General features: G+C 43.7%; 1 protein-coding gene and 1 long non-coding RNA gene across 6 annotated transcripts in view; one reads left to right on the forward strand and one right to left on the reverse strand.

Moving 5' to 3' along the window:
* The window catches only part of FLNB (filamin B), a 136,506-nt gene that overhangs the window by 15,177 nt on the left and 107,029 nt on the right, over window positions 1-14,300 (forward strand). The window lies entirely within an intron of this gene.
* LOC122424830 lies at window positions 11,957-13,271 on the reverse strand. Its single transcript, XR_006264568.1, has 3 exons — window positions 13,158-13,271; window positions 12,210-12,282; window positions 11,957-12,055 (listed from the first exon to the last, which is right to left on the reverse strand). It is a non-coding gene; the product is annotated as an uncharacterized LOC122424830 (long non-coding RNA).

Genomic DNA, 14,300 nt, shown 5'->3' on the forward strand with positions numbered 1-14,300 from the left:
GCATTTATTTTTATTTCTTTATTTTTGGCTGTTCTAGGTCTTCACTGCTGCATGGTTTTTTCCTGTTGTGGCCAGTGGGGGCTTCTGTCTCGTTGGGGTGGGTGGGCTTCTCCCTGCAGTGGCTCCTCTTGCTGTGGACCACGGGCTCTAGGGCACTTGGGCTCAGCAGCTGTGGCTCCCGGACCCTGGAATGTGGGCTCAGTAGCTGTGGCACATGGGCTTAGTTCCCCAGCATATGCGATCTTCCCAGACCAGGGATCCAACCCTTGTCTCTTGCATTGGTCGGTGGATTCTTTACCACCGAGCCACTTAGGGAAGCCCGGTCTTTACGTTTTGATACTGGGAAGATATAAGTCAGCCTGGGTACCGTTTCCATGTGACAGAGCAAAAATGTAAACCATTATACAATGGCTTTTGTTTCTTTTTCGCCAGCTCTTAAAGTTGACCATCGGTTAGGTGTTATCAGTAAGATCAGCTCTGCATCTGGAGACCAGTTTCTGGTCCTGGAAAAGGGCCAGAGCAAGTTGGATTTGTCAGGATTTCCGGTCCCAGGCAGATGGCAGGACCAGACGCTGTATCCTAGTCCTAGGCCTGCTTCTGTCTTCCCTGGATGGAGAGCCCCGACCTCTCAGCCTGCTTCCCTATCTGTAAAATGGGGGATCTGGCCTATTCCCATGTTTCCCCAAATTCAGTTATTTGTAAAGGAACCACCTTTATTCTTTTTGCCATCTCCTGTGTCTCTTATTCCATTTTCACTCATCACCCCCTCCCCCGAAGCTGACTGACTCACTTTTAAAACAAATGTATTTGGAAAGGAGACTTTCATAATATGGAAAAGCAGTGTGTCACCAGGTAAACGAAGGTAACCATAAATAAACCCCAAACAGTGTTATTAAATCCCAGCTGGTGCTGTTGCCTGTTCTCAGCAGGAGGCCTACTCTTAGTTAAAAGGAAAATTAGCCAGAGGTGAAGAGGTGTTCAAAGTCACCTACAGCACACTGAACTTTTCTTCTTGACCTACTCCAAAGAGTTCAGAAAGAATTGGAAGGAGAATAAAAATTTTTTTAATTAATTTATTTTTAAATTGAAGGATAATTGCTTTACAGAGAATAAAATTTTCTCACCTGTAGCACAGAGTAGTAATGTATAGATACTTTGTTCAGTAAAGACTTGTGGAGCCTCTGCTGTGTGCCGGGAGCTATGCTGGAGGCTGGGAGCATAAAGGGGATTGGGGCTTAGAAGAGTGGCTAAGAAAATGATTTTTTAGAATTTGAGTGTTTTGAATGAACGATAAATTTATTTCAGCCCAGAATAATTCTGGGCTTCCCAGGTTAGCAAAGTGGTAAAGAGTCCACTTTCCAATGCAGGGGATGCAAGAGATGAAGGTTCAATTCCTGGGTCGGGAAGATCCCTTCAAGTAGGAAATGGCAACCTGCTCCAGTGTTCTTGCCTGGACAGAGGAACCTGTCTGGCTGCAGTCCATGGGGTCGCAAAGAGCTGAACAAGACTGAGTGACTGAGCACATAACAAGTCCAGAATAATTCTAGAGAAACGAAATATATTGAAATTATATCATAGTTGAACTATGATACATTGTTTCAACTATTGTATCCTAGTTGAAATTGTGTCATAGTTCTTACAGTAACCCTTTATGTGATGATAACCAATTTTGCCTCCCTAAAGCTTGCTTTGAGTTGAAACTCTCTTGGAGTCCCTGTCAGTAGACAAAGTAAAACAAATATGCCGGATACACTGTTTGTAGTACGCTCCCTTCCCCTCAGATTAGCATGTCCCATAGTTCCTACAAAGCAAGACGAACACAGGATTAGATCTCTGAATTACCTCTGGCTAGTCTCCAGGAATGGATGGTATGCTCTTAAGTAGTGGGGGTATGAGGCTGAGTCAGATTTTTTCATCCATCTGCTAGTTGATGACACCACCTGCCTCCCTTGGGTTTCTGGGAATGGGGAGCTCATGGTTAAGAGTGAGGACTTGGGAGTCAGGCAGCTCTGGGGTTGAATCTGGCATTTACTGTATGATGTAGTATTGGGTTACATGGTTTCTCCCGGTTAGTGCTCAGTGTTCTCACCAGTAAACTGAGGATAATCATAGTTTCTACCTGCAAGAGTGGGTGTGAAGATTTAATGAGTAAAGTACTTGCCACATGGGAAGTATTTGGAAAGCGTGGTCAGGCAATCAATCCCACACTTTTCTGATTGAAAGGGTCAGGTTTTTACTGCTCTAGGCTGGTGGGTGAGTGAGGTGAAGGAAGACATCAGATTTGGGGTTTGGTTTGTTGGTGCCGATTGGTGTTAGGTTTGGGATAAATGGTGTCAGGACCCCTAAGACATTGTGTATGGATGAAATGGATAGCAAGAAGAGCCCTCGGGCTTCTCTGACTCAGTGGTAAAGAATCCAACTGCCAATGCAGGAGACATGGGTTCCATCCCTGGTCTGGGAAGATCCCACATGCCACAGAGCAACTAAGCCCATGTGCCACAACTAAGGAAACTGTAGAGCCCATGACTACTGAAGCCTGTGTTCCGCAACAAGCGAAGCCACCGCAATAAAAAGGCCTCACAAAGAAACTGGAAGTAGCCCCTGCTTGCCACAACTATAGGAAAGCCCACACAGCAGTGAAGACCCAGCACAGCCAAAAATAAGTAAATAAAATTTAAAAAAAAAAAAAAAAAATGGATGAGTCCTCAGGAGAAAATGGGGCATTTAGAATCCTTTCGGTTGCAAGGAATGGGACCCTGAACTGGCTCGCTTACAAAAAATTGATTGTGTCATGTCAGCAAGTCCAGACAGAGTGGGTTATGGGTTTCTGGGATCCAGTGAGTCAGTGATGTCATCAAGAACCTAGGTTCTTGGGGTTTCTGCTCTCATGGTTTCATTGTTCCTAAGACTGATACCCCTTGTGTTTTCCCGTAGCAGAGAATTCTTCCTTTGAGGTTGAGAGGCAGTTCCTGGGGGTTCTTATAAGCCAAGAGCAACTTTCCCAGAAGGTGGTATCAGATCCTCCTTATGTCCCATCGTCCCAAATTAGATCACATGCCTACTTTTGAGTCCATATCTAGCAAGCAGGATGGTTTGTCTTGAGACCATGAGGCCTTTTTCAGAGCTGAGTGCACAGTCATTTCCTTGAAGGTGCACAGGTTCTATCCAGACTTCTACCAGAACTATTCCAGGAAGGACAAAGTAGGCTGGGTGCTGGGTGGGCCTGTTGTAGGAGGTGGAATCAGGGGTTGGGACTTGCTTGGGAGGAAGGAGGAGTATGACGGGGAAGATGTGTGTCTTATTCCACAGGCTTCTTGCTCCATCTCTCTACCTCCCTCAGCTCCTTTGTTTTATACCCAGGGGTCATGTCCACACCCTCTGCTCCCTCTCAGATCCTTCCTACTGTTTATCCTTCCTCAGTTCATTCAGTTCAGTCCAGGTCAGTCGTTCAGTCTGATTCTTTGTGACCCCATGGACTGCAGCACACCAGGCTTCCCTGTCCATCACCAACTCCTGGAGATTGCTCAAAGTCATGTCCATCGAGTCAGTGATGCCATCCAACCATCTCTACTTATCCTGTCTTCTTAAGACCTCTGCCTTCATACTGATTCTTTTGGTAGGAATCCTACTGATTGCATATCATTTGTAAAATAGAAATAATTTGTAAAGTATTTATTGTTTCTTTCCTAGTTAGGAGTAATATACATTTTTGCACAGAGGTGAGAAAATGGCTTAAAAATAGTAAAAGGGGAAAAATTGCTGATAACCTCATTGTTCATAGATAACCAAGGAATTGTTACTATTCCCTTCTGGTTTTCTCACCTATATGTATATAACACATTATAAATAGCTTAGGAGCCAGACTGGATGTAGTTTTGTATTTCATAATTTGATGATACTTTCTTTGTCATCAAGTATCACTTAAAAACTTGATTTCTTATAACACTCCATCATAAAGGGCATATCCTTTTAAATTATGTCAATAAAAATGGAGTACAGAACAATAAAAATGAATAAGCTATAACTTTGCTTAGTTTGGGGTCTCCTGAGAATCGGCTGGACACAAGGACCTACCCCCAGATCGAGGTGCCTTCTGGGAGTAGGATGATCCCAGAAAGTAGGAAGGAGGGATGATGAGTGGAAGAGAGGAGGCGGAGAAACCAATATTAAGGTAAATTATCAAGGTCATTGCTGTGGGCAGCAGGGACTGAGTTCTGCTGGGATCTCCTGAGGAGAGTACAGAACGCGTCTAGAATTGTCTACCTGGAGAAGGACAGGAAGCTGGAGACCCACCAGCTCCTCTTCTCTCCGTCTCCTTAAAAATGGAGACATGAATTCCTTTGAACTTCCATTCTGGGTGCACGTTGCATGCTGACTCTGGGGCGGGGGGAGGGGCAAAAGGGAAAAGAAGAGACCTGTGCTTGCATAGACAAGTGGTTCCAGTGAGAAGATCTGAGCTGGCCCAGAAGTGCCCATCATATCTGTAGCTTAAATCAGACATGGGTCAATTGAATGGTCACAGGCATCAGCAGCATCTCCAGGCTAATCACCCTGCATCAGTTTTTACAATGTTGAGAAGAAAAAGCAAACGGCAGAAAGATAGCCACTCTGTGATACTGTTTATATAAAGTTTTACATAGATAATAGAAATAGAGCTCTGTTCATGGGAATGGTTATCATCACACTTTGGATAGTGATTGCCTGTGGTAGGGGATGAAGGGGTGCAGTCATGAAGGGATGTGCAGGGGTTTTCCACTCTTTGTAACATTTTAGTTCTTCAGTTGCATGGTGATTGTATTGTTCTTCTGCCTTTGTGTGTGTGTGTATTATTTCCCTTTTATACTTTCAGTGGGCTTCCCCTGTGGCTCAGCTGGTCAAGAATCTGCCTGCAATGTGGAAGACCTGGTTCGATCCCTGGGTTGGGAAGATTCCCTGGAGAAGGGAACAGCTACCCACTCCAGTATTCTGGCCTAGAGAATTCCATAGACTGTATGGTCAATGGGATTGCAAAGAGTGGGACGTGACTGAGCAACTTCACACACATACTTTCAGTGCCAGTACATTGTATTATTGAAAATGATCAAGGGAAGTTAAAAGATGTTGTTGTCTGTCTGTTGGGCCTAGCTTGTTAGAAAGAAAACAGATCATTCTCAAGATGTCAGGATGATATTAAGACAAAAGACATTTACACTTAGCAAGGCTTCTACCCTCCCACTCCCCAAGTGTGTGTTGAAACTCCTGAGCTCATAACCTTAGAATGTAAGGCCCCTCCATTGTTTGTGAACACGGCAGGCTTGGGTTTCTCAAAGGCAGAGAGAATGTCTAATGTTTGCCTCTGGGAGCTTCTAGTCAATGGCTTTTTGTCTAAGTGAAGGCAGTATTTCTCAAGGAGCTATCTCAAGGGATTGCTGGTATGTTTGCATTGTCCTTAAAAGCAGGCGAGAAAGTCCAGAGTTGGGGATGGTTTGATGATGAAATGAATGTTACCAGTTAGCTACTTTCTAAGAACACCTTTGCATTATGACCAAAATCAAGCTTATCTATTTTGTGGTTTTGTGGTTCCTATCTACAGAGGCTGTGGTCTTGGTGTTCCAGGCAGCTGAATGTATAAGCTCAGAAATTTTTAACTTTAAAAAAGATTACTTTACTGAGTTATAACCAACATATAACAAATGACACGTTTAAAAGTGTACAATTCAAAGGCAACAAAAGCAAAAATGAACAAATGGAAATACATCAAATTGTTAAGTTTCTGCATAACAAAGGGAACCATCAACAACATGGAAAGGCAACCTACCAAATAAGAAAAAATATTTGCAAAATCTAGATCTGATATGGAATTAATATCCAAAATATATAAAGAACTCAAAAGCAGAAAACCCCAGACAATGGTGCCAGAGGATTTGAATGGACATTTTCCCAAAGAACACATACAAACAGCTAGTGAGTATGTAAAAACATGCTTGGCATCGCTAATCAGGGAAATGGAAATCTAAACCACAGTGACAGACTTCCCTGGTGGTCCAGTGGTTAAGACTCCACTTCCACTGCAGCGGGCATGGGTTCCATCCCTGATCGGGGAACTAAGATCCCACGTGCCCCAAGGTGCACCCAAAAAAGATGAAAGGGAAATGGAGCAACAAGCTATCACTTCACAACTGTTAGAATGGCTATTATCTAAAAACAGAAGAGATAGCAAGTATTGGTGAGGATGTGGGATAAGGGAACCCTTGGATACTGTAGCCACTATAGGAAAACAGTATGACAGTTCCTCAAAAACATTAAAAGGGGGTCTACCCTATGATCCAATAATTCCACTTCTGAGTATTTATCTCAAGATAGCAGGAACACTCAGAAAAGGAATATGTACCTGATGTTCACTGCAGGATTATTTACAATAGCCAAGATAAGGAAACAGCCTAAATGTCTAACAATAGATGAATAAAGAAAATGTGATATATGTACATCACATATTCAGCACTAAAAAATGGATTCTTGCCATTTTCAGCAACATGGATGAACCTTGAGGTTGAATAAGTCAGATAGCATCTGATCTCATTTGTATGTGGAATCTTAAAAGAAAACACACTTATTTGCACACACATAAAAAACCAAACTCATAGATACAGAGAAGAGATTGATAGCTGCCAGAGGTCAGTGTTGAGGGGTGGGCAAAATGAGTGAGGAGGATCAAAAGTTACAAACTTCCACTTATAAAATAAGCATATCCTGGGGATGCAGCATGGTAGCTATAGTGGATAATACTGTGTTGCTGTGTATGGTGACAGATGTTAACTAGAATTATTGTGGTGATCATTTTGCAATGTATATATACAAATGTTTTTAAAAAGTGATAGAAATGACTGTATCTACTGAACTAAGGGCAAAATCTCAACTTCTAAACATCAGTCGTGTGCCATGTTTTCCCTATTTTGCTCTGAAAGAAATCTTGCTGAGTCTCTATCGGAGTGTCTGTATAAAAAAGTGTACAGTTTGATATGTTTTGAGACACACACACCCACATTGTGAAACATTGTGAAGCCACCACCGTAACCAAGGTAATGAACATACCTCTCCAGCCTCCAAAATTTCTTGCATCTCTGTAATTCCTCCCTCCCATCTGCACACAGTCACTGATCTGCCTTCTGTTAGGAGGTCAGTTTACAATTTTTAGAATATTATATAAATGGAACCCTACAGTATATACTTAAATACACACACACACACAAACTCCTTTCAGCCAGTGTAATTATTCTGAAATTCATCCTTGGTATTGCATGCGTCAACAGTTCATTTCTTTTTATTGCTAAGCAGTATTTCACTTTATGCATATACTGTAGTTCTGTTAATGATGTCTGGATTGTTTCCAAATAAAGCTATTATGAGCACTTTGTACAGGTCTATATATGGACAGATATTTCCTTTTTTCCTGAGTGAATGATTGGATCATATGGTAGGTATATGTTTAACTTCTTAAGAAACTGCCAAACTGTTTTCCAGGTTTTCCATTTTCTGTTTCTACCAACAGTGTATGAGAGTTCCAGTTCTTGCACATCCTAGCCACAAGAAGTGATTTTTTTCCCCCATAAAAGAGAGTACTTTTTAAGCTAGTTGGTAAAGGCAGCTGTGGCTTTAGTCACTTTTCATTTATCTGTCCTCCACCACAAAGGTTTTCATTCTCACTGTCAACAGATTCTATAACTAGTTTACTTATAGGGAAAAGTCCCTGAAGTCCTTATACCATGGTGTAAGTGGTGGGTGCTTCTTGAAGATGAAATAGAGTGTCTCAAAGCCATCATTCAAGGAGAGGTAGGAGAACTAACATCTGCTGTGTGCTGGAGACTGCTAAGTGGTGCTTTTCATCAAGTATCTCATGAATTCTAACAGCCCTATGAAGTACATATTATCTGTTCTTTACAGATGGGGAAACTGAGGCACTGAGCTGTTTAGTGACTTGCCACATAGCCAGGAAGCAGAAGAAACAGACTGAAAGCAAATATATCAGTGAGGATGTGTATGGTTCCATGTCATAGGAAACCCAAATAATCCTGGCTCATCCAAAAAGGAAGCTCATGGGCTCCTGCAGCTGGAAAGTCCAGCAGTGGGGCAGGCTGCAGGTATATTTTGAGCTAGGGGTTTCTGGATTGTCAGAACCTTGGCTCTGTTCTCTAAGATTCTGTTGTCTCATGGACAGGCTGGTATAGCAGTTCCTGGCCCCCACAGCCACACCCATGCTTCCCAGAGGCAGGCCCTGGTCCAGGAAGTCTCAGGAAATCCATGAGGTTCTCTCTGATTGGACCAGTCTATGTCATCTGCCCTCTTATCAACCAATCACTGGCCAGAGAGTTGTTGGGATAGGCTTAACCTAGATCACATGTCCTGTCTTCCCCCACATCTGGGAGAAAGGAGCTCAGAGGGGTTTCTCATACTGGATCATTGCTACCTTAAGTTGCTCTTTGTTATTTAGAAACCTCCTTCATTTCATGAAACTGGTATCATTGGCTGTGGTATTATGTGGCCTGTGACTTAGAGTGATCACTTTTGTCCCCCCTTGAAGCAAGACTACCTCTTCACCTCACAAGCAGATCAAATAGGGGAAAAAAAAAAAAAGCATAAATTGTAGCGTGCTTGAGGTTTCTTTTACATTATCTGTATAATTAAAAGGTGTTAATTAGACTCGGATATAAAATAAAGTTTGGCTTTAAATGACATAATTTTCATGCCTTTAAAAATTAACATCATTTGTGACCCTCGGTATTGCAGGTTTGTTAGAGTGCTATCTCAAGAAGGTATAAAATGGCTGCAAGAGGCACCCTACTCCCCTTTCTAAGGGGAAGAATTGAAAGAAGGAATGAGTGAGGAATATGGGATTTGATTACCTTCCAGAGTCTTCATTGAAGGAGAGGAAAATGTAGCTTAGCCTTGGTGACTCTTCCCAATTAAAAATGAAAAAAAGATTGTGGTTCTGGGGCTTGGACTTCTGACAGACCGGCAGCCTCAGTCATCTTGAGTGTTATTCCAGATTGGAAGGTTCTTTTAGGTGTAAGGTGGAAGCTTCGAGAATTCCTCATTGGACAGTCAAGACTGTTCCCTTATCAAAGCCCCAGCCAGAGGAGACCACCCTAGTCACTGGACAGATGTGTTGACCACATGTGATGTCTGGCTCAGCACAACATACGTGACCTGAGGCGGCAGCTTGGGAATGAGTCTTATTGGGATTAACTTTCTACCATGATGTACTTTCAAATGAGACCATCCTTTTCTCTCTGGTGATCTCACCAGGGCCCTTATGCTACAAAGTGTAATTGTTTTGGACCCATAAATTTAAGCCTCTTAATTAATTGACTCAAGACCCAAGAGCAGATTTGCTGTTCCTTATAATGAGTCCGTGGCTTTGCATGCTCTGACTCAGATGAAAGGGGATTTCAGAGCACAAAATGAGAAGAACGCGGAGTTGGCACACCTAGTTCTTCTTCTGACTGTGCTCTCTGTCAGCCCTGCCCTTGGGCCTCCGTTTCCTCATCTGCAAGCTCTGAGCACTGATCCAGAATCAGGGGCAGCAATTAGTGGACTGCACTTTTCTCTCTTCTCGGCAGACACTGCTGGGTGCCCAGAGTGTTCTTTCCTGATGAGCCCAGACTTGACTTTCGAGTCCCTTAGCGGTGTGGTGCTCCGGGTAACCATTTAGTCCTTAATTGTCTCCAGGAAACTACCTGAACTTGACCTCCGCTTCATCTACAATGGCTTGAATTTTGCTCTGTGAAGAGCCTACAAAGTCCATTGTGCCCAGTGGGCTGCTGGTGATGGCCTAAGTTTTCACATCAGCTGCCCCGAGCGCCTTACTCTGACAGCATGCTGTCCTTCACAGCCCGAACCTTGGCCTCTTCTGTTTGAGCACTCATTTTTTAAAAAAATATTTATTTTATTTACTATTTATTTATTTGGCTGCATCAGGTTTTAGTTGCAGCATGTGGGATCTAGTTCTCAGACTAGGGATTGAATCCAGGCTCCCTGCTTTGGGAACTTGGCATCTTAGCCACTGGACCACCAGACAAGTCCCCACTCATTTTTCTCCTCTTAGTTTAGGAACCAGTTCCGGTGCCCCTTCCCTCAGAGAATCTGTCTTCAAATCCCCCGTGTGGAGGTAATCATTTCTTCTTGTGTTCCCACAGCACTGTCCACACAAATTGTGATAAGTCTCATAAAATGGCCACAATGCTGTTTATGACCACAGCCCTCCACCAGACCAGCCTCAGAGTCCTTTGATCTTCTTATATTACCATCATGATTTCTGCCTGCTAAGAGAGCCAGGATTATTTTCTGCATTTTTTTTTAATATACACTCATTTTGTTGTTATTGTTGTTTTGTTTGTTTGGTTTTTGTCCTCATCACACCTGAAGGCGTGTGGGATCTTAGTTTTCTGACCAGGGATCAAACCCATGGCCCCTGCAATGGAAGCTCAGGATCCTAACCACTGAACCACCAGGGAATTCCCTACATCTACTCATTTTTACGTTCTTTCATTTCACAAGGAAACTGTAGAACACAATCGTAAATAGAAAACCACTATCGCTTGCCTTAAAGGATAGGTCACTCCAAAAATAAAATCCATGGAAACAAGTTTTACTACATTTTTGAAGAGCTTGTTTAACACTCTGAGCCCGAGACCTGCCTAGAATTGGGGTGTGGTGATTCTTCATGAACCAACCCCAAATCTAGCAGTTTTCATCTCAGTCATGTGTCCTGCCCCTTCTTGGGAAAAGCTGCCTTTTCTTGGAAATGGAGTTTCAGCAGGAGCATAGCACCCGGAGGAGACAGATCTCCGGAGATGCTGGACGATTTGATACTCTAACCCCAGCCTCCCATATAGTGCCTTTGTTTACTGCAAAAGTAAGAATTGTTTAAGGATCATGAGAACAGTGAGTGGATAATATGTGACTTCAGTAGTTCACTGCCTCTGACTCCCTGCTGGCTCAGCAGGTCAAGAATCCGCCTGCCATGCAGAAGACACAGCAGATACAGGTTCAGCCCCTGAGTCGGGAAGATCCCTTGGAGAAGGGAAATGGCAACACACTCCAGTATTCTTGCCTTGGAAATCCTATGGATAGAGAGAGGAGCCTGGTGTGCTACAGTCCATGGATTTGCAAGAATTGTACAACTGAGTGCCTGACGCAAGCCAGACTGACAGGAAGGACTTGGTTAGATTAGGATTTGATAGATGAAAAAAAAAGTGATAGAAATGTGATTCCACCTTTGAGTCAACTCTAATGGAAAATGATGTCTTTGGTCTCTGTTCTTTGTAATTTACATCTAGGGAAGGCCTGATGATGCAGATACCCCCATTTCATAGATGGGAAAAGTGATGCCCAGAGGCCTTGAGCTAGTCTGACTGGGTGGAACTCGATTACCACCGTCACACCTTGATTTCCCATGTAGGATATTTCCTATTAGACTTATGTTGTTGTTTAGTCACTGAGTCACGTCCGACTCTTTTGTGACCCCACGGACTGTATTTCACCAGGCTCCTCTGTCCGTGGGATTCTCCAGGCAAGAATACTGGAGCAGGTGGCCATTTCCTTCTCCAGGGAATCTTCTCAACCCAGGGATCAAACCTGTGTCTCCTGCACTGACAGGTGGATTCTTTACCACTGAGCCACCTGGAAAGCTCCCAGACTTCCTCTACTGTAATTCAAGTTGCTGAGCAACAAACTAGAACCACAGTGGCTTTCTTGGAAACTTATCAGACTTCTTGGAAACATATTGGGGCTTCTTTTCCTTGCAAAGGATTCTGAAGCACTCTGTTTTGCCCTTGAAAGAATGCCAGTCAGTTTATTGCCTGTTCTCTTTGCCCAGAATGGTACCATACCGTGTTTTATTGGTGGGTGGGGAGCTTCCGGGTTTGACCTCAGTTGTTCAACACTTCACATGTTCCCAGTGAGGAGGTGGAATCTCACATTGTGAAGAGATGCTCCAGAAGTGAGCCAGATCCTTGGGACTCTGCCACAGCAAAACTCCAGGCTGTGCTGGGATGTCTGACCTCTTCTTTCAGCTTGCCTGTAGGATTAGTGTTTATTGGATAATAGCACACTCTGACCCAGGGAGCAAAAACCAATAGGACAGTCGCTGAATCTGGAGGGGTGTGTGAGTAAACAGCTGCATTCCACCCCCATGGAACTGGCCTCTGACCAGCAGCCTGACAGCTGTTTACCTTTCAGTCTTTTGGAGCCTTTGGCCTTCTCCTTCAGCAGGGTGGGCAGCCTCCTCGTCTCTGGATGCAAGTCCTGATGGGGAGGGAGGGACTTAGATCTCAGGGCACAGCTTCTTTAAAACATATGCCCCCCTCCATCCTCTTCATAGGTGAAGGTTGAGTGTATTTGATTTTTTCCTTTTCTCTCTAAATCTTCATTGTTTTAGATTGCAAAATAGATACATGCTTGTTTAAGAAAAAAAAAAGCTTGAGCATTATGCTTTATAAGTGAGGTAGGATGTGACTTGAATACTAACCATAGTGACTGAGTGCCTAGTATGTACTTGGTGGCTTTTTATGCCTCATCTCATTTAGTCTTCGCACACAGTCAGAGGAATAGTGTTAACCCCCATTTTACAGATGAGGAACCTGAAGCTCCAATGAAGATCACCCCTCTGGTATGCAAGTGACTGAGCCTGGGCTAGTAGCACCAAGTCTGTGAAACTCTGGAGACCAGAGCTCTGTGTGATGTCTTTGTGGAGGAAAGAATTTAGTTTGATTCAGTATCACTTTACTTGTAACAGAGTGAGGTTGTATTGTTTGTTTTCAGAAGAGAGGCCATACAGATTATTGTCATTTATAAAACAAGAAGGCATGTGAGCAAAGATCTCCAGAGATGAATTGTCAGCTGTGTGCATCTGACTCAGGCCGCTCAGTGCCCCTGGTGCCTGGTTAGTCTTTGAGCCAAAGCATATCCAGGCTGGGATGCTGGCAGGCTTCGGTAGGGTGTGACTCCTTGCTTTTCCTGAACAAGCCTCCCCACCGCCCAAACCACACCACCAATGGGGCAAGCCCATGAGGTCTAAGCCAACCTTTGCATTCCTAACTTAGTTTCCAAATAACAGGGAGCTTATCCACTCCCACTGCTTTGGTATCTCAGGCAGTCTTCAGCTGGAAAACAAACATTACCTGCCTTGAACCTTTGCCAAGCAGCCTCGATTGCAGCCTTGGGATCCATGGACCCTCCTTGTAGCAAGCTGAGGCTGAAGCCGCAGTGTGATTGTCCAGAATCCTCTGGGCTGCGCTTTACAAACCCACCTCACAAATCCATGCATGGCTGTCTTTGCTGGCTTCCCTTAGGAGACCTCACAGCCTGTCTGGAGTGTCAGCGGCTGGGTGGTCCCAGCCACACACACTGTCAACCAAGCCCCATAAGGGACTCACCCCGCTGCGTTGCCCTGGATGCCTTCACTGCTTTCTTTTCAGAGAACCTCATTAGAGAGGTTAGAGATTTTAGCATTCCTGAGATTCTTTCTGTGGCCAGTTAGGTGAAGCATTTCATTTCTTCAGTTTCCCAGTTGACCCCATTCTCTCCTTGACCCTCCATGGGACTGACAGGTGCAGGCCTATTTTGCATTCTTGGCAAAGCTGCCTGGGTTTGGTTTCTGTGGGTTTTCTGCCACCGAGGTTGAACACGTCTTCTTGACTTCTAAACAGTTTCTGACCCTTCCCAGCTTGATTTCTAAATTTGGCCTGGAAATGCAGCTGTAGAGAACTTACTCTCCTCTTTCACACTCTTGGACTCCCGATTTGCATTCACTGTTTGATTATTGTGTCTCATTAGTCTTTGTTGTGGTTTGTTCCCCTTGTAGGAACTTTCGTGTCTATAGGTTTATCCTCTCTTTCATCTTATGCCATGAAGCAGTTCTCAGGTTCTTACCCTACAGGTGATTGAATGCTGGGAATATTTATGGCAGCTAGCATGGTGCTGGGAGGGAATTCATTCTAGAAGGCTGAGGATTGGATCATGTTGTTCTGTTGATGAAGGTCATTAGACTTCTCTTCAGTTCTTCTGATGGACTGGAACGGAATTGGGAAATTTCACGGAATTTTCTCTGCAGTGTTGAGTAATATTGAGAAAATGTGCATCTCACTTTAGCTGTGTAGACCAGATAAGTCATTCTCGTGATGTATCAGGCACCACTCTTTTAAGTGCGAGAAACTCACTTGAGCCCGTTAAAGTGATAAAACTGTTCTTTTGTTAGGAAAGTTTATCAAGTTTTTTTTTATTTTTTAGTGGTGTGTGGTAGAAACCCATATGAAGCTACTTTA

This window comes from Cervus canadensis, chromosome 22 (assembly GCF_019320065.1).
Source record: "Cervus canadensis isolate Bull #8, Minnesota chromosome 22, ASM1932006v1, whole genome shotgun sequence".
Lineage (NCBI taxonomy): Eukaryota > Metazoa > Chordata > Mammalia > Artiodactyla > Cervidae > Cervus > Cervus canadensis.